Source organism: Ahaetulla prasina, chromosome 1 (genome assembly GCF_028640845.1).
Source record: "Ahaetulla prasina isolate Xishuangbanna chromosome 1, ASM2864084v1, whole genome shotgun sequence".
Lineage (NCBI taxonomy): Eukaryota > Metazoa > Chordata > Lepidosauria > Squamata > Colubridae > Ahaetulla > Ahaetulla prasina.
Window position 1 is genome coordinate 126084619 of NC_080539.1, and position 21527 is coordinate 126106145.

General features: G+C 39.8%; 1 long non-coding RNA gene across 1 annotated transcript in view; it reads left to right on the top strand.

Annotated features, from left to right (window-relative positions):
- Positions 1–452: 452 nt before the first annotated feature.
- LOC131194333 (uncharacterized) overlaps positions 453–21527 on the top strand; it is a 72721-nt gene continuing 51646 nt past the window's right edge. The window contains exon 1 of the long non-coding RNA XR_009154144.1: positions 453–573. This is a non-coding gene — a long non-coding RNA (uncharacterized LOC131194333). The remainder of the gene's footprint in view (positions 574–21527) is intronic.

A 21527-nucleotide genomic window follows, 5' to 3' on the forward strand; every position in this document is an offset into this window, starting at 1 on the left:
CCTTTAAAAAACAAAACCCTAAGTAAACAAGCACTGATGAACACAGCCCTGTATTTTATTTCCATTTGGATCGTTTCATTTTGGAAGTTTGCCTTTGGAACTCCCCCCCCCCTTGCACAATCTCCATTGGTTTCTTCTTGTTAAAGAAAGTGGGCTGACAATATCAAAGAAGAGGACACTCAGTCTTAGCAGCCCATTTCTGGGCCTCTCTGTATTCCCAGCAATAATTGGATATTCAAATAGTGTCATGCCCCAACATAAGATCTTTATATACTGTTGTTGCTCTCTAGCCCCATCTTGTGGCCTGAGGAACATATATGCCCCAACATATTATCTTTATATACTATTGTAACTTTAGCCCCATCTAGTGGCCGGAGAGACAAATACTAAGTATATTGTTTGAAGTTGACCCAACCCATTTTACCCATCAGTCTGCACTCTCAAACCAAGTGCACGCTGGAAAGCCAGACTCCATTTCCTTTAGCATTTGGAGAAGCACAAGAAGAATCCATCTTAATCTGTGTCAATGGTCATCCAAGGACAAACCCACATCCCACAAACAGAGCATTGCTGGTGAGATTTAAATTGCTTGTATTTATTAATTGTTATGTTCAGCAGTAACTTAATACTGTCTATCTTGTATTTGGTTCTCATTGTAGGTATTCCTATTTTCCCTGTTAAGTTCGGGAAGTAACGAGGCTGGAGACCAGGGTAGTGACAACAGCTCTTTAATATATGGTGAACCCAGCAACCAGGCTGGGGAAAAACCTCTCCTTATATACAGTTCTACCGGCGGCTTTAACCAATCAGCAACGTGCTTGTTTCCCGCCTAAATATTTAAAGATACATAACACTCCTCCCCTCCCAGAAAACACTTTACCTCTATTTACATATTATTTACATGTTATTTTTCGACGTAGTCACGCAAATAACCTGGGCGTCTCCTGATTCTTTCGGACCTGCGCGGTTCAGTCCTTGGGAGTGGGTTGAGCTGGTCGGAGGGGCTGTTTGCTCCTCCCAGCTCTTTCTCTAGGCCATCCGGCCCTGGATTACTTGCAGACTCTTTTTCTAGGCCCTCCGGCCTTGGATTACTTGCAGAGTTTTCCCTGCTGTTTCCATCGGGAACCTGATGGCGTCGCTGGACCTCCGGGAACTCAGCTAAGTCTTGCGCCTCCCCCGGGTTATGGTCAGCTGTGGGTTCAAATAATGAGTGGTCAAGATCTGTCTCACTTAGCTCGGGTTGTTCGGCTATTCGTTTCCTTATCTGATCTATGTGGCGCCTCCATACTCGGTTGTCTTTTAACTCAACTAAGTATGATTTTGGGCCGGTTGCTTTTATGATTTGCCCTGCTAGCCAACTTGGGCCGTCCCCATAGTTTCGGGCCCACACTCGGTCGCCTATGCCCATTTCTCTAGTTTTTTCCAGTTCCCCCTTGTAACCCTCTGGTGTGTAATGGGGATTCAAACGGTCAAGTGGGCACCGGAGCTTCCGTCCCATCAATAATTCGGCTGGGCTTCTGCCTGTAGCAGTGCTGGGGGTTCTATGCTGAACGGCCAGAAAGAAATCTATCTTTGTTTGCCAGTCGCCTGGCTTGAGTCTGGACAATGCCTCCTTAGCGCTCCGGACGGAACGCTCTGCAAGGCCATTCGACGCAGGGTGGAAAGGCGCAGAGAGGGCATGTCGGATGCCCTCATCTGCCAAGTATTCCTCAAACTGGGTTGCCGTGAATTGCGGGCTGTTGTCGGATACTAGCGTGTCAGGCAACCCGTGGGTTGCGAATAGGTGGCGCAGGGCTGCGATTACTGCCTCGGCTGTCATGGATTTCATGAGAATGATCTCCAACCATTTAGAGAATGCGTCGACAACCACTAGGAAGGTTTGGCCGTGGAAAGGGCCAGCAAAATCAATGTGGATTCTTGACCAGGGCCCTTGGGGTTTTTCCCATTCCCTGACTGGGGCCGTTGGGGGTAGAGGTCTGGACTCTTGGCAAGCCTGGCATTTTCCTACCCTCTCAGCAATTTCTGTGTCCATGAGTGGCCACCAAACATAGCTTCTTGCTAGCCCCTTCATCCTTACGATCCCTGGGTGACCCTCGTGGAGGAGGTCCAATACCCTTTCCCTCAATTTCTCCGGAATCACCACTCGATCGCCCATAGCAGGCACCCCTTGAGCCGAGAGTTCCCCACGTTTTTTTACAAATTCCTTAAAACGCTCGCCCGGCGCAGCGGGCCACCCTCTTTGTACCCAACCGAGTACAGTCCCGGTATGATGCCCGAGCCACTTCCTTAGATGTGACTGGGCCAGAGTCCAAAGAGTCAATTAGCAGGATGGGCGTCCCCGGAGTGGGGTCTTCGATCGCCTCTGGTAGTGGGCATCTGCTTAAAGCGTCCGCATGCCCCACTTCTTTTCCCGGTCGATGCTGCAGCTTGTAGGAATAAGCGGCTAAGAAGATAGTCCATCGGGTCAATCGTGGCGAAAGTGCCACAGGTGTTGGGCGGTCGCCAGCCAGTATCCCTAACAACGGTCTATGGTCCGTAACAATCTCAAAGTCTCTCCCGAAAACGTATTCGTGAAACTTTTTTACCCCTGACACAATTGCTAGCGCTTCCTTATCCAGCTGGCTATAGTTCCTCTCTGAGGAGGACATCGTTCTGGAGTAAAAGGCTATAGGGGCTTCTGTGCCGTTTGGAAGTCTGTGGCTGAGCACAGCCCCCACCCCGTAAGGGGAGGCATCGCAAACCAGTACTAATGGCAATGAGCTACGATACTGAATCAAGAGGCTATCGCTGGAGAGTAGGTTTTTTACTGCTTCGAAAGCCCTAGCTTCCGACTTTCCCCAAGACCAAACAGTATTTTTTCCCAGAAGCTTATGCAGCGGCTCAGCAACGGTCGCTTTGTTTTTTAAAAAGACCGCGTAAAAATTCACTAGCCCCAGGAATGCCTGTAGCTCTGTTTTGTTTTTGGGCGCTGGAGCCTTTCTGATTGCCTTGACTTTGCTCTCCGTGGGGTGAATTCCTTTCTTGTCTATTCTGTAGCCCAAGAACTCGACGGATTCTACCCCTATCTGGCATTTGTTCACTTTAACCTTTAGTCCGGCTGACCGGAAAATGCCCAGAACTTTTCTCAACCGCTCCCCCAATTCCTCTAAATTTTCGGCTGATATCAATACATCATCGAAGTAGGGAACTACCCCTGGGAGCCCTTGCAGAAGTCGTTCCATTAAATTTTGGAACAGCCCCGGTGCCACACTCACCCCAAATTGTAATCTGGTACACTTGAAAGCACCTCTGTGAGTTACAATCGTTTGGGCTTCAGCTGTGTTAGCGTCTACGGGCAGTTGTTGATAGGCTTGAGCCAAGTCTAACTTTGCAAAGACTTGCCCTTGCCCCAACGAGTGCAGCAAGTGTTGCACCACGGGAACCGGGTAAGCGCTTTTCTGTAAGGCTTTGTTTAATGTCGCCTTGTAGTCAGCGCAGATTCTAATTGACCCATCTGGTTTGACTGGGGTGACGATTGGTGTCTCCCACTTTGCGTGATCAACTGGCACCAGAATCCCCTGATTTATGAGCTTATCTAGCTCCTTGTCAATCTTAGGTTTCAGGGCAAAAGGGACTCTCCTTGCCTTTAACCTAATGGGGGCTACCTGGGGGTCTAAGTTGAAGGAGATAGGGGTCCCCTTGTACTTGCCCAGGCAGTCCTTGAAGACATCTTCGAACTCGTTCATGAGTGTGTCTTTCAGGTTACAGTCACTTCTGTAGATGCCAGTCACTCCCATGCCCAGTGCACGAAACCAGTCTAGTCCCAACAAACTAGGCAGGGTCCCTTCGACGATCGTGATGGGCAGGGTCTTCTTGTGTGGTCCGTACTCGACTCGGACAGACGTGGTCCCTCGAACAGGGATGCGATTCCCTTGGTAGTCGTGGACTCGTAGTCGTTGTGTTTGCAGGTGGCGCTTCGCGACCGATGGCAACGCCTTCGCCAAAGTGTCCCAGGACATGATGGTGATCGCTGACCCGGTGTCCACTTCTAGTCGGCACGGCACTCCTTCTATTTTTGGCTTGGTGAAGATTTTCTTCTCCACCCGGGTTGAGGCGCGGCCTATGATCACCGTCGTTTGATTTGAGTTCGCGCCTTTTTTGTTTGAGCCAATCACGGGTCGCCTTGCCGATCCCGCGCTCTGATTGGCCGATTTGAATTTTCGGCGGGAAGGTTGGGGAGCTCGACAGACTTGAGCTAGGTGCCCCTTCTTCTCGCACCGCCGACATGTAGCGTCCTTGAACTTGCAGTGTTGGCGCTGGTGTTGACCTCCGCAACTTCCGCATTCGTCCCGGTCTTCTTTGTCGCGTTTCTCGGTTCGACAAACCCCTTCCTCATCCTCACCGTCGGATTCGGTCTGGACCTCTTCTTGGTGCACCGGGGTTGACTTTGAACTCGCCTTCGGTGCGAGTGGCTTTTGCAGGGTCTCTGCCGCTTGGGTGGACATTTCATGCGCTCTGGCTTCGTCCAGGGCGTTTGCCAGCGTTAGATTGCTTTTTGATAGCAGTCGCCTCCGCAAACGCATGTCTCTGACCCCCCGGATGAGTTGCTCCAGCAGCGCCTCGTCTAGGTCTCTGTACCCACAATCTTTGGAGGCTTTCCGCAGTGTAGTCGCCGATGGATTCGCCCTCTAGCTGTCGGCGCTCTCCAAATTCAAAACGCCGCACGTATTTGGACGGCGTTGGCGTGAAATGGTTTTTTAGCAGGGTTTGTAGAGTTTGCCACGATACCGATTGTACCGGCGTTGGCTCTGCCAGGGCTTCCGCGATGTCGATGACCTCGGGACCGCAGTGGCTCAAGAAGTATGCCCTTTTGCGGTTGTCTGGAACTCCTTGCAGTTCGTTTGCTTCTAGAAAGCTTTCGAAACGGGTCATGTACGTTCCCCATTTCTCTCTAGCTGGGTCAAACGGCGCGGGCGGAGTGTAACTGGCCATCTCCGCGTTTCTGCCCTGTGTTTGCTGGGTTCGGTTCTTCCGTGCTTCAGCTCGGTTCTGGTTCTCCTTAGCCTCGAGATCCCACCTTCGTCGCCAGTGTTAAGTTCGGGAAGTAACGAGGCTGGAGACCAGGGTAGTGACAACAGCTCTTTAATATATGGTGAACCCAGCAACCAGGCTGGGGAAAAACCTCTCCTTATATACAGTTCTACCGGCGGCTTTAACCAATCAGCAACGTGCTTGTTTCCCGCCTAAATATTTAAAGATACATAACATTCCCCACTTTCCCCATATCCTGTTCTTTCAATAAAGCATTCAAAGCTACACACACGGTTGGTTTTATTGGAGGATAGGTGGGTTTAGCTGCATATCGAGCTGCACACAGACTAATGTGTAGTGGGGACAGAAGAAAATAGCTAGTGCCGAAACAAAAAGTTTCGGGCAATGCTTATATTTGATGTAGGCAAAATATTCATTCAATGCATGGAATTCTTAGTTTTCCCCAACCTGCTCTAGGGTTTGAAATCCATGTGGGGATAATCAGAAATGGTTTAGGAGAAGTAGTACCTTGGGGGAGGATGTAGGGATGGGAGGAAAGGGACAATTCTAGAAAGAATATGCAAAAAGGTGGGAGGTCTCATAGCTAAAGGGAGGCATTGGGTAGAATAAGGGTAGAAAGGTTAGTGAGATATGCTCTGCTAGGATATTTCTGCCAATTAAGGAAAGAAATGGAAAAGAAAGGGTTATGAAAATTGGGAGGTTAGCAGGCCAGGGGATATCCATGCTAGAAATTACTGCCCAGAGGTGAAATTTTGTTTTGACTAAATTTGAAAAGCTCAAACCAAGTTTCCAGCTTTGGGTTGTATTGGACTTTGGCTCAGATGTTTTGGCAAATCCTCTGAAACTCATTTTCCTTGTTTTGTGAAGATTCCAATTTATAAGGGGGGGAAAAGCCCTCCAGATGTACATGGTATTATAACTGCTACAAAGAGTTTATCTCTTGGCCTGTGTCTCTGAAGAATTTAGAATTCTATTTAGTGAAATAATTAAGCATATGCATCATTTTAGCTAATGAAATAAAATACAGAAATGGTCATAAATCATTATGAGAACTGTTGTTTTGCTGAAGCTTAGCTTTATATAGCCCCTCCTCTCCTATCATTGGCTTTAAATTAGTAGAAATATTTTCAGGTATAACTGGAATTATGCAGTAGAACTGATGCTGGGTATTGGAGAGCTTCCTACAATTCCTTTGGTCTGGTAAGCAAATATTTCACATATTCTCATTTTTAAATTATACATCCCAAGGCTGTTGATATTCTGATCCAGCCTTCACAAGTAAATGTTTACTCATGAGTAAAACAACCCCCTTTTTATAACAGGGCAGTAACAGTCTTTTATTCACCTGGATAAACAAAAAAATCAAACATAATTAGTTCCAACAAACCTGGGTTTAGCCAAGAAATGAAGGGCCGGTTTAGCTCTGCCTGGTAAGGCCTGTTATTAAGAACACAAAGCCTGCAATTACTGCAGGTTCGAGCCCGGCCCAAGGTTGACTCAGCCTTCCATCCTTTATAAGGTAGGTAAAATGAGGACCCAGATTGTTGGGGGGGCAATAAGTTGACTTTGTAAATATATACAAATAGAATGAGACTATTGCCCTATACATTGTAAGCCGCCCTGAGTCTTCGGAGAAAAAAGAAATCCAAATTGCTTGCAGTATACTAGAAATGACTGGTTGCCTGCGACAACCGGCCACTCCTAAACCCCTATTTATTTCCCAGCCAGGGACGGGCTGGCTATCATCTGTATCTGCCTCTCCCTAAGAGCCAGCTTATTGTTTTCTCTCCTCTCCTTTCCTCTCTGTGCATATGCACATCTGGGATGGGCCCCATCTGTTTCCCCCCTTCCCCGCTCACTCAGGCCCTGAAGACAGTTGCCTCTCCACCTGGGGGAGGACAGAAGGCCCCAGCTCTGCCTCTGTCTCTGATGATGTTTCCTTATCAGAGCCTTCCAAAGGCTCCAAAGCTGGCCCAGGCTCTCCCTTCTCCTCCTCCTCATCTGACTCTGCAGCTAGCTCTGCTGGCAGCCGACGGGCCACAAGAGTTGAGTGGGGCAATGACATTTTCTGCATATTGTCTGCTGTACTGGAGAGCAAGACTTCATCACGTACAAAGTGCCCCCACCCCAATGCAGCAGAAGTGACCTTATAAAGATAAATTAACCCCCTTGCCATCCCTTTAATTGCTTCCTGCCCACCCCCCACCCCCACCCCATTTAGCAGTTGCAGCAGCTTCTTCTTTTTCTTCTTGTTTTGCCAATATCCAAGAACCCCAAATCCACAGAATTCAGAAACCAGAGTATCAGACTTTCTGGCCCCTGACCCGAGCAAGGTCCTTTTGGTGATTCGGTCTTGTAGAAATCAGAAAATTTATTAGCTTAATCTGTGTCTAAGAGACACAGAATGTGACAAAGTCAAGTCATTTTTTTTTCTGGGAGATATGTGGAGGTCAAGAGGGGATGGGAAATTTAAGACATTCAGTATAAACTAGCTTTCCCCCATCTGGATTAGAAGTCTCATAATTCAAATAACAAATAGCTCATCGATCTGTGGATCCTAGGAACTCTGATATATGCTAACCGTGCCATATACAGGGAGAAGCCACTGTTTGAAGATGGCTTTTTCAGAGAAACCATATTGTAGTTACAACGAAGCACAGTTTGGCTTGTTTCAGAGTAAAACTCTGCATTTAAATCCCCCTTTCTTGGCTATATTGGAGGGAGAAAATAAAAATGAATGCCTGCCCCAAGAACTCCACAATGGATCCCAGCTTCTGTGTCCCCTTCTTTTAACACTAAATTACCAGGATGTACTTCTTGTCACTTTAGAAAACAAGCTACAACATGTTCCTATATCTAAATGAGAAGCATTTGTGAAAATAAAAGAAAAAAAACCCACACAATTGGGTTCCTCATTGCCATCTCTCACAATTTTAAATCCCTGCAGTAGGTGACTCATTACAGGCTAATATATTGTAGATAACTAATGAGTCATTTCATTTGGTCCATCTGAACAAACAAGCTGACCTCAATAATCAGGTGTTTCTTCTTTACCTTCTCCTTCATTTTTTTGTAAATGTTCAGACCTGTCTTTAACATATCCCAGAAGTTTCTCTTACCTTTACAAAGGATTTAACAATGTACAAGGTCTGATTAAAATTGTCTCAGATTCCCAGTTCTGGGTAACAATGAACTCTGCATTGTGGCTTAATTATTTCCACCATTAGTTTTAAAGTTGGCTTCCTCCACTTTTTATTTCTGAAAACATGAAAAGTGCATGGAAATCTTCCATTGCCCTTAATAGGGTATTGATTATGAAACTTGCTCATTTATGCCTACCAGTAATCAGTTCTTTTACCATATGCCTCCAAAACAAGTAGATTGCTCTCATTTTCACATTGTATTAAGGGATTTTTTTTTCTTAAAAAATGATCCATTTCATTTAGTTTTTAAGAAGAAAAAATCACGGACACAAACAAAACAAACAAAGCCAGGATCTACGTCAGTATTTCTTGCATCATTGTAGCAACATTCATTACCCAAACTGCAGGTCATAACAAAGGGTAGCGAATGAAAGGCAGTGGGAATCATTATACAATTAGACTATTTTTCATAGGCTGCAAAATCGGTAATTGAAATACCCATCTTGCATTTGGTTTGAGACATTCATTTTCTTCCGTTTTGTTGGTTGATTGGAATGTATTCAGGTTTGCATCTATATATGAATATGCTTGTTGCTACTCTTTATGTTCTCTACCTTGTCTTCTCAGAAAATGAACACAAACATCTCTGCTTATATACTGGTACTGACCATCTCTGCTTATACAGTATACTGGTATTTTCCCTTCCAACCATTGCTCAAAGTTCAAGTCTTGAAAAAGGAGAGTAAGGGATAGAATAGAATAACAGGGTTGGAAGCAACCTTGCAGGTTGTCTAGTCCACCCCCAACCTCCCCCCCCCCGCCCAAGCAGGAGACCCTACACCATTTCTGACAGATGGCAGTCCAGCCTGTTCTTGAAAGCTTCCCATAAAGCTCTCACAACTTCTGAAAGCAAGCCGTTCCATTGTTTGATTGTTCTCACAGTCAGAAAATTTCTCCTTATTTCTAAGTTGAATCTCTCTTTGATCAGTTTCCATCAATTATTCCTTGTCTGGCCTTTTGAAAATAGGTTAATCCCCTCCTCTCTTTAACAGCCCCTTAAGTATTGGAACATTGTTATCATGTCTCCCCTGGTCCTTCTCTTCACTAGACTAGCCATGCCCAGTTACTGTAACATATGTTTTATCCAGTGGTGAAATCCATTTTTTTTACTACCGGTTCTGTGGGCGTGGCTTGGTGGGCGTGGCTTGGTGGGCATGGCAGGGGAAGGATATTGCAAAATCTCCATTCCCACCCAACTCTGGGGCCAGCCAGAGGTGGTATTTGCCAGTTCTCCAAACTAATCAAAATTTCCACTACCAGTTCTCTGAACTGCTCAAAATTCCCACTACAATTTTTTAGGTTTAGTGACTTTTTGTAAAAGATAAGCTACTCCACCTCCTCTGCGGGTTTCGCGATCCGACTGGAAAACATGATATTCTCTTACTGAAATGATGTAGTCAGGGAGGGATGAGTTTAGCCATGTTTCACAGAAAAATACAATTTCAAATGTACCAGTATTTAATAAGAGGAGAAATTCGGGCATTTTGTTTACGATGCTTCTTGCATTTATTAGTTTGCATTTAAGTTCAGTAGTGGTTGATATTGAGGAAATAAGGGGTGTGCGTACCTAGTTTTGGATGACGGCTGGTTCAAAGTTCTTATTAAATCACAGTGTGATTTAAAAAGGTGGGCGAGGAAGAGAGGGAGGGAGAGAATCAACTTTTCAGGGGGGAAATGAATCTTGCCCTAAAAATATAATCTAATATTCTTCTTGTTGCTTTTGTTCTAAATGTGTTCCTTTTTAAAATTATCAGTTGATCTGTTTTGCACGAACCAAAAAAAATGATGAATTATTTCTTCACATTCCTGTTGACTAGCAGGATTTTGCATTATAAACTTTTTTATTCATTATTCGTATCTGGTGGCTCAACGGACTAAGTCTGTCTGTTATTAACACAGCTGCTTGCAATTACTGCAAGTTCAAGTCCCACCAGGCCCAAGGTTGACCCAGCCTTCCATCCTTTATAAGGTAGGTAAAATGAGGACCCAGATTGTTGGGGGCAATTAAGTTGACTTTGTATATAATATACAAATGGATGAAGACTATTGCTTAACACATTGTAAGCCGCCCTGAGTCTTCGGAGAAAGGCGGGATATAAATTCAAATAAAAAAAAAATAGCTTAAGAATTGTAAAGAAGGTTAAGTACTTAGGGGTTTATATTACGTCGTCAAATGTGAAATTGTATAAGAATAACTATGAGGTTTTATGGCAAAAAGTTCAGAAGGAGTTGATTGTTTGGAAAAAATTGCAATTATCATTGCTGGGGAGAATTGCTGCTATTAAAATGAATGTTTTACCTAGATTTTTATTCCTCTTTCAGATGATACCAATAATTAAGAAAGATAAGAATCTTGAGGAATGGCAGAAGGGAATTAACAAATTTATATGGGAAGGTAAAAAAGCTAGGGTTAAAATGAAAATAATTCAAGATTCTCGGGAAAGGGGAGGTTTAAAAATGCCTAATTTTAAATTATATTATGAAGCAGCTGTTCTCTCTGCAATAAGTGATTGGTTTAATTTAACAGAGGACAGAATTTTGAATATAGAAGGTTATGATTTGCTATATGGATGGCATGCATATTTAATTTATGACAAAAAAGTGGATAAGGCTTTTAAAATCATGTGCTAAGAAATGCCCTTCTGCGTGTTTGGAAAAATACTCTTATAAACTAAATTATAAGGTTCCTATATGGGCAAGTCCTAGACATACAGTAGAAAATATAAACATAGAACAGAATCAGGAAATGATTACATATAAAGATCTTTTGTATACTGAAAGAGGTAATTTGCAGTTAAAATCTCTGCAAGTATTAAGAGAGGAAGGGAAAAATTATACTTGGTTTCAATATGAGCAACTACGTGCTAGATGGAAGGGAGATCAGAAAATTGGTATAGAGCAGAACGATGAAAATTTGGTAAAGCAAATTAGAAATCAGTCTCAGGAGCATATAAAGAGATTGTATAATGTGTTACTTGAAATAGATTCTGAAAGGGACTTGGTAAAGGACTGTATGATAAAGTGGGCACAAAATTTTCAGGAGCCAATATTATTGGAAACGTGGGAAAAAATTTGGGTTAGAAATGTTAAATTCACGCAGGCACAGAATCTGAAAGAAAATTTTTATAAAATGTTTTATAGATGGCATCTAGATCCTAAAAAATTATCGTGTATGTATCCAGAAATGCAAGCAAAATGTTGGAGATGTAATTGTGATGACGCTACATATTTTCACATTTGGTGGACTTGTAAGGACATAAAGGCCTTTTGGATAAAAATTTGGTGGATTTTACAAAATGTTCTGAAAAAGAAGATAAAGTTCCTGCCGCAATTTTTCTTGTTGGGAATTATTACGGATTGTACAGTAATTGAGACTAAATTGATTTTAAATCTAATAACTGCAGCAAGATTACTAATAGGACAATATTGGAAGAAAAAAGAAGTACCAACAATAGAAGAATGGATATTGAAAGTTGCCAATTTGGCTGAGATGGCGAAGATATCAGCCTTTTTGAAAGACAATACGCAAGAAAGATACTTAAAGGAATGGAAAAAATGGATTGACTATATTCAACGTAGATATCAGACTAAGAGTTATCAGACTGTTTTTGAATGATTATGATGTATTATTTTTGATTGCTTTTGGGGGAAGTTAGGAATTGATGATTGTAGGGGTATAATTAAGTTGGGACGAAAATTTTTTAGCATATGTTTGTTTTATTTTTAACTATACCTTGTGCTCGTTCCGGGAAGTCGGGGGGGGGGAGGGGGGTTGCGAAGGGAGGGGGGAGGGGGGGGAAAGGGGGAAAAAAATTTTGTAAAACTTTTTGAATAAAAAAAAAAAATAGCTTAAGGGAAATAATGACTTGCAAGAAATATTTTCATAGTGTCATTTCTTCAATATTATTAAAACAAAACAAAACCAAAATGTAAACTAGGATATGAAGATGAAGTAAAAGAGGAAGAGGAAGAGGAGGGAAAATGGCCTGAATTTTTAAAACTCAAATTGTATTACAATATAATGTATTAATTGTATTTCTCCCCTGCCTGAGGCCTACTTCTGAAAAGGACAACCAACTTTTTTTTCTGAATTTTTTAAAAAAATATTATTTATTTGTCCATTAGAAAAGTGTAAAATTGCTATGGTTGTCCTTTCAGAAGTAGGCCTCAGGCATGGGAGAAATTCAATTAATACATTATATTGTAATCAATTTGAGTTTTAAAAATTCAGATCAAACTTAAGGTTAGGTGTTACCAATCTACATTTCAGGATCCAGAATACGTTCTGAAGATCCTAATTAGTCCTGAAATGTGTCCTTACAGAACATTCCTGCCTATTCTTAAAATTAATTATATAAATCTTGAGAGTTGGGCAAGGATTGTTATGCTTCTATTTATTTTGAGGGAAAGGAAGTTTCCTTATCATTCCATCACCCCAAATCACCATAAGTATTTCCCGAAGGCCATCACTCTGCTAAACAAATAATTCCCTCAACAATGTCAAACTATTTACTAAATCTACACTACTATTAATCTTCTCATTGTTTTCATCACCAATCTCTTTCTACTTATGACTGTATGACTATAACTTTTTGTTACTATCACTAAGGGTTAAATTGCAACCAATGATCATCATTTGTGTTGTAAATGTTGTACCTTTGATGAAGGTATTTTTTTTCTTTTTCTTTTACGTACACTGAGAGCATATGCACCAAAACAAATTCCTTGTGTGACCAATCACACTTGGCCAATAAATTCTATTCTATTCTATTCTATTCTATTCTATTCTATTCTATTCTATTCTATTCTATTCTATTCTATTCTATTCTATTCTAAAGTATTGAAATACCTTAGTCTGAAAGAAGCTATACTATAGATTTAATTTGGAATTATTTTAGGCAATACAAACCAAAATGATGCTTTCCTGGAAAAAATGGCCTAAGATAGAAACAGCAGTCGGTAGGTTCTCAAAAACCCTGAAGGAGAGAACCATTTCTGAATTAAGCTGGGGCTTTATATTAATTTATATAGAGTCAGTAATGACTAGCACATATGTGTGAGGGGAACTTTTACCTTACCCTCTATGGATAACAATAGTATCTACAGATTTTTGCAGTAGATTTGACAGCAAGTATTGGCTACACAAACAATATGGATTGGTTTTGCCTCCATCAAGATATAGCAAAATTGAACATAGAGGGTAAAATCCTAAACATATTTTTAAAGAAATAAGTGGCATCTTGTCCTCACACTGCGTAAAAAAATGTTTTCAGAAAGCTGAGCAACCAGCTGCTGACTGGTTGCTATTCGGTTTTAATTTACTGTTCCAAACCAGAAGTCCTATTTAATTCTCATCTTGGCAAATAACTATTGATCAACAATTTATCTTCCACAAATTTGTCAACTATCTTTCTATAGCAATTTAAAAATAGTGACCAATGAAGTGAATTCCAACAAAAAGTTCTGGATTCTGTAAAGAAATATTTTGCCCTCAGCTGCTGCATACTGAATCATTTTAAAAGCCTCCATCTCTATATTATTTTTTTTATGTATGTATGTATGTATGTATGTTTAAAAGTCTGTAATGTTTTCTCTTTTGCTCATAATAAAAGTTCCAACTTTCTGATAATTTTGATTGCATTTTTCTTTACCCCGTTTCACCTCTAGTTAGTTATTATGATGTTGGAAATATTATTTATTGCATTAATTTTGATTTCTTCTTCCTAATGATTTTTAGCATCAAATGATCCTTGTTCCATAGCATTTGCATATTGTTTGATATATCCATTGCACTATCTCTTATGTTTCATAGATTTCTTATTTTTGTAAATTATATGTGAAGTCAACATTTTTGTCTGGTATGGATAATTTTTGTGTATATTTACGTTAACATCTGCCATGTTATTACCTAATTTTGGAAATATGATTCTGAAACTCAGTGAATAATTGGTCCTCAGCCAGGAGTTTGGTTTTACCTGGATGTATCAGGTAAAACCAAATTCATGGCTGAGGACCAATTACTCATAATGGTGAAAAGCTGAGTTTCAGAATCATGTTTCCAAAATTAGGTAATGTATCACTTAAATTAGATAGAATATATTAAACTGAGGCAATATTTCTTGGTAATTCAGTTGCTAGAGTAAATACAGGTAGTCCTCAACTTACAATTATTTGTTTAGTGACCATTTGAAGTTACCACGGCACTGAAAAGAGTGATTGATGACCAATTCTCACACTTATGACTGTTGCAACATTTCCATGGTCACATGATCAAAATTTAGGTGCTAGCAACTGGCATGTATTTGTGACAGTTGCAGTGTCCCAGGGTCATGGGATCACCACTTGTAACCTTCCCAGCCAGTTTCTGACAAGCAAAGTCAACTGGGAAACCAGATTCACTTAACAACCACATGATTCACTTAATGACTGCAGTGATTCACTTAAAACAGTGATAAAATGGGATGCAAATCACTTAATACCTGACTTACTTAGCAATGGAAATTTTGGGTTCAGTTGTGGTCGTATCTGTAAATACTATTTTCTTGACCTGCTGGTAGGGTATCTGGTTGACTACTATATGAAAAAAAGTAATGGATTATTATATCTAATCCAGAGGAACTCATATTAGGTTTATATAATAATTAAAATGTTACCTTTTCCAAGTTTCTTTTCTTGGTTGTTAGAATTGTTCTTCTCCATAAATCAGTAGTTATTTTTGGTCATACTATAATGTTAGAGCCTCTTAAATAAAGACACCTGAAGATTATGTCTGGATAATGGAAATGAGCACTGAGACATCTAGTCTAGCTTTTTGTGTTATACGTTGGCAGATCCATTAAGGGTAAAAGCTTTCCTCTATTGTTGCACTCTATAACATTGTACTGAAATTAGTTGTTCACAATTTAAAGATAGCAAACAGACATCAAGAGTAGCAATTGTTTAATTTTCTGTGAATTTTGAGAAGAAAGGTTGCATAAAATTCGTTAAGCCTCTTCTAAAATGGTCTAAGTCAAGGTTGTTAAACTCATGGCCCGCAGGCCAGATACATCATGCGCTGGCCATGCCCACACCCAGTTTAGTAAAGGGGAAAAAAGTTGTGATATGTCATGTGACAATGCCGTAACAATGCGAGTTTGACATCCCTGTTCTAAGTGAATATCTTGTCACTGCATCTGATGTAGTGAATTGCCCTGCAATGAAGTAGTATCATTCTAATTGGGATCTGGGAACATTCTTGGGTTGCTGATTGCAAAGCTTTTGTAATTGTTAAAGAAAACAGAATATTCTGTCCCCTTATTTCATAATCACAGTGGCATTCTTTGATTCCAGAAAATTAAGAGATTTCTCTAAAAGTAATTCACTATTCTTTCCTCATTCACAAATCAACATACTGAACTCACCAACATTCAAGAAAGGAAATATCTGCCACCATCCATTGACAAAAGAGCACAAAGTACTTAAACCACTCTCTCTGTTTCTTTTGAGTTTGTTCTATATAAATGACATGTTTCCCCATGGTACCCTGTTTGGTTCCCCCTTCTTCTTCTTTACTGTTTTATTTTCAGCCTTAGTAGGGGAAAAAATGTAATCAACATGACAAGGCCACATTAAAAAACATATCTGAGTTAATAAATCTTCATTAATTTAGTTCTAATCCAAAGATATAGTAACTGCTTTGTGAGAAATTAATTTTGTTCCTAATACTTCCAAACATAAGGGACATTAGCCTTCCCATTGTTAATATAGTAATCATAGTTTTGCTCTCCCCCTCCCCAGTACTTCTAATAAATATTCCACCTTATAAATTTGGCATTAATGTAAGTTGTTGACATTCTATAAGGAAAAAGGACTTGTTTTTCATTTTGTGTACTGCTGTAAAGAAAGGTGCAAGGCACCAGAATGGCATCAATTATGAGATACTGCAGTACATAATATTCTTATCCTGATGCAAGGAGAACTTACAACATTATCATATTAATGGGAACTATCTCTGTAAATCTGCTTGGGGTCCTAATGTAACACAAGCTTGGTTTGTGAATCTAAGCCACTTGTGCAAATGCCACGATAACCTGTTCTTTTCACACTGCAGTTTGATTATTATTATTTTGCAAATCGTTTAGAATAATTCATTTCATGAAACAACTAATAAATATTACAGTAAAAACCACCATTCAAAGTTGATCAAACCATATGAAGAGAAGTTTGGGCCACTATGATACATTACTATATAACTCCAGTAGATGGGACATAAGCACCATATTAATTTGCAATTTCCTCTTTGTTGCTTTTTAATGTGAAATAACTATGTGTGTGTGTTTTCAGGAACACTGTAGTAAAGAACCAATCAAAGGGAAAAAAACTTTCATGAAAATTGAGGTTTAGCAAGATAATTTATGCTTTTTCTTTCCCTGTAATCTGCCAGTAAATTTACACAAGGGATGGGATCCTTATCTCTTCCTTCAAGGTAGTCCAAACAAGAAAGGTAACTGTGAGTAGTCTTTTTCTCTGGTGGGAGAAAAAGTAGTGTTTGAATTCCAGAGGGGTATGGCTAGCGGATGAGAGCTAAATAGCTTGAAATAGATCTATATTAGTCTCCCTTTATTTCTTTGTTGGTAAAATATAAATTTAATATAACAGGAAGTACTAACCATATACCTATTGTAAGATTACTTTAACAGAATTTTGCAAGATTAAAATACTTATCTCCTGTTTTTCTTTTCTTGTCTTGAAAACTAGGAAGGATCCCTTCTGAAATGATTCCCATGCTCTCCCCCCTATTTTCCCCCCTATGGGCTGACAAACCTTTTGCATGACAGCTGCCTAGTCTGGGGTTCTTCCTCCTGTCTCCAAATATCATTTCCACATACCATTACACTCAGGGGTGGGATTCAAAAATTTTAGCAACCGGTTCTCTGCCCAGTTGCTGGGTAGGTGTGGCCATGGTGGGGAGATGTTTTAACCCTCCCCAGGCTCTGGAGGCTTTCCTTGAGCCTCTGAGAGGGTGAAAACAGCCTACCCCAGGCTCTGGAGGCCCTTCAGAGGCCAGAAACAAATCCATTTCCAGACTTCTGGTACTTCCGGTAGGCCCATTTTTCGCCCTCCTTTTCACTTTGGAGGCTTTACTTAGCCTCTGGGAGGGTGAAATCGACCTTACCTGGGCTCTGGAGGCCCTTTGGAGGCCAGAAACTGGCCCATTTCCAGACTTCCAAAACTTCCGGGAGGCCCGTTTTTCACCCTCTGAGAGCCTCTGCGCAGGTGCTGTACTTACCTGGCATCTAAAATGGGCCATGTGGAGACTCCTTGGAGGGGTGGGATGGGTAGGGTCAGCCTGTTCTTGCAACTACTGGTTCGGAGAACCAGATTAAAATTAACATCCGGTTTGCCGAAATCGGTCTGAACCGGCTGAATCCCACAACTGGTTACACTGAGAAAATATGTTCCATAATGATGGCTCTACTAACCAGAATGACAATGTCCTTGTAAGAGTTATCAGCCCTTTGAGGGAAATCACATCAGAAAACAAACACCCTAAGAAACACTAGAATTCTACTTCATTCATATAGGCTATAATCTATCTATCTATCTATCTATCTATCTATCTATCTATCTACCTACCTACCTACCTACCTACCTACCTACCTACCTACCTACCATCTATATATTCCTTTATAAAACATTTATACAGCTGTCCACCTTATAACCAATTCAGGATAGTTCCCAATCTTAATAAAATCATGAAAGATAATTTGCCCTTCTCTCCCTCTTAGACAAAGAAAGCTAAGCGGTGGCAATTTTAAGTTTCTTTTTAACACTTTCTTTTTTCCCTCAGCTGAGCTAATGTTTTGCTTCTGTTCATCAAGAAATTTCCCCAAATTTCATCACAGAGTTCCTCTAATGGATCCCCTTGTCTGGAGGATGGTGTCTGTAATAGACCTTGCCTTCAAGAAATGAATACATACCTCAAGGAGCCTTTAAGGGCATGGATCTAGTGCAGAGCTAGGGGCGCTCATAACACTGGGGGTCTTTATATACTTCATAAGCTCAAAAACAAGATCAAAAGAACCTCTGCTTGAAATGCAGGTTGCTGCCTGTTCATCTTCCTTAATTGTGCCCAATGGATGTTTAAACCAGAATGTCCCAAAGGTGTTGTTCAAAAGGAACTAGACTTTTGTCCAGTTTTGTCCAGTCCAGTTCCCTTTTGAACATCACCATGACAACCATGACCTGGATGACTGAAGATCTCCATAGACATTAAACCGGAATGGATATGAACAACTTTATCCATTAGAGAATAAGGCTACTGGGTGAGAATCTACATGTAAACTCCATACAAATAAACATGGATAGGAATTGTTTTGCTGCTCTTATCATTACTGAATAGGCTCAAAGATGAATTCGGACCAGTGCTTGATCATGCACAATTTTGGTCATACCTGAAATTTCTCTTTAAAGCAAGGATGACAAAAATATATATTTTTGTCTGAAAAAATAAATACACATGTACACAATGTGCTCTTTGTGTTCTGCCTGTCTCCATGTGACTCATTTGTAATAATAGTCATTGCCCTTTCCTTTCCCCTGTCTAATTAACCATGTTCTTTTTGAAGTAGGTTGGCTATTACTGCACACTATATTTTGAGAGAGAACAAACTGTTAAGTCATTTTTTACTTTTTCCACATTTATTTTCCACATTTTTCTTTAACTATTTTCTTGTGTAACTTAATATTTGCTTGCTTTTGGCTTCCTCTTATCATTAGGTTTCCTTAAACCATTTACAGTACTAAAGTCTCTTTAATAAAATTATATGAGTCAATTTCAGTCCATAAAGATGGGTACATTTCTTCATTTTATTATTCAAAACATGGTTAATTAATTAAAGGTATGTACCCAGACTACTTTTTCATCTATTATCCTGCCACTCATTGAACTAATTATATCAAGGTGGAATTTACCCCAGTTTTCTCTAAATATTGTTTAATTTAAATGCCACAGGGACATAAGCAAATGCTTTCCGGGATCTTCATAATGGTGTGTGTACTTAGGAAAATGTAACATTTATAATGCATTGGACAGAGATTATTATAATCATTCAATTCAGCATTAAGAAAGTTGTATAGGAAATGGTAACAGTATTTTCATATACAGACATAGGTTTTTATCATTAACAGATGAGAGAATGAACATGTAAAAAAAATATAGCAAAATGTCAAGTAGTTTGGGATTAGCAAATATATGTGAATGACATAAAATTGAAAATTTGTTTTCAAATAATCAACTGTAGACTTTTAAAACAAGATAAATGGGGATTCATTCATTCATTCATTCATTCATTCATTCTACTTCCCATCTTTCCTACAAAGTGAATCCTATAATTCAGGATCCAGTGTTCTAGTCCCACCTTGGTCACAAAGCCAACTTTGCCCCCCCTCTCCCTCCCTCCCTCCCTCTCTCTCTGTCTGTCTGTCTGTCTGTCTCTCTCTCTGCCTTAGATAGGAAACAACGCAAACCATTTCTGAAAAACTTTGCTAAGAATACTGTAGTGGGGGGGAGCTAGTTGTCATGGGTCAAGAATTACAAAACAAACTCCTTCATTAAGAAGGGGGGTTTGTTGAAACAAATATTAAGTCCTTCAAGAGAACAGTCTGTAGTATTCTCATCTGAAAACTATATAATGCAGAACAATAAAAACATACATAAGGAGGGAAATAAAAAGGCACACACACTAAATTGCTCAAAACAAAATAAGGCCGTAGCATATACATAAAGTGTTAACATATATTTTTAAAAAATATTTCATAAGCAGGTATCAATTAGGAAGATGACCTATGTTTGAAATAAAAAAAATGTTTTCAATATTAGTACTTACTAAACCACTGTATGCCGAGGGAATGAATTAAATTCTAAATGAAGAAATTTCAGCAAAATTAAATGAATTCTGTGAGACTGTTTTTACTGAAGAAGATATTGAACAATATCTAAATATAAACGCATTTTTAGAGAGGGTCTGGGGAATTGAAAGAAATACTAGTGACAAACATGGAGTTATAGATTTTATTGACACCTTTGACAAGTAAATGACAATCAGCATATGATTATCAATCTGAAAGTTTGGAGGACTCAAATATGAATCGACTGATTTTCTAATGAAGGTTATTGGTCATGTGAACTAAGATAGACTTCTATAAGAAATGTCTGGGAAGAAGTCAAAGAAATGGCTACTCCCAATTCCTTGTGGTGATCAAAGTGATACATGTCTGAGTAGTAACAAGAAATCAAGCCTGATTTATAACAGATTTTATCTCAATATGAGTATATATAATAACATATTTGGCCCAATAAGTTTTTTTTTATCAAACATATCATCCAAAATATATATGGATGGTTGTGTTGAAAATAAAACTGCCCTTACCAAAAATGTTGTTAATCAAATAGAAAAAGAAACTTTGAAGTATTTATGCCATTATGTTTCACCCTATTGATGATTATCTAGCAAAGACTTGTCTTGCATTATGTCACATAGTCTATGATCTATTGAACTATAGACTTAACTGTAAGAGACTTAACTGAACCCCTTCATTTTTCTTGAGACCAAAGGGAAAACATAAATTAAACTGCCAGACATGGAACACCTCTGCTTCAATAAAAAAAAAAAGTCATAAGAGTTTCTTTCTTTTTGAAAATGTATCATTCTGCAACCATGCTGTGAGTACCTTTGAAATAATATTGCCATCGTCTTTTGATAAGGATTATATTCCGTATTGCTGTGCTCTTTGACTGAATTATAGAAATACCCCATTTAGATTAACCTTGACTTGTTCTTCAACCAGAGGTTTCCTGATATTATTGTTTGGGGGAAAATCATTTTCCTCTTTATAAATATAAAAAGAATAGCAAGCAAGCAGTGTTTCTACATCTTGTCACTCTTTCAAACAAGGTTGGATTTTCATAAAACATGAAAATCGTGCTGCTACTTTATTTAATAGAAGAGTAAAATCTTCACAATGAGTTCAACTCTCTATGACTTCAGGTTTAAAGTCACATCATTTTCTTGGCAATAATAGAACAGGAGCTTATCTTAACCTTCTTCCAGGACACCTTTTAACCTTTCAGACTGGCCTACAGCCCTGGGATTCCCTGGCAGTCTCCTGTGCAACTATCAACTAGACTCTATCTTGCTTAGCTTCCATGGCCAGAAAAGCCAGCCAGGTGCTGCTACTGCTGAGACACAATCACACAGCAAAGCTCAAATTGATTTTGATAGCATTCAAATTATATCCTGAAATGCAAGAGCT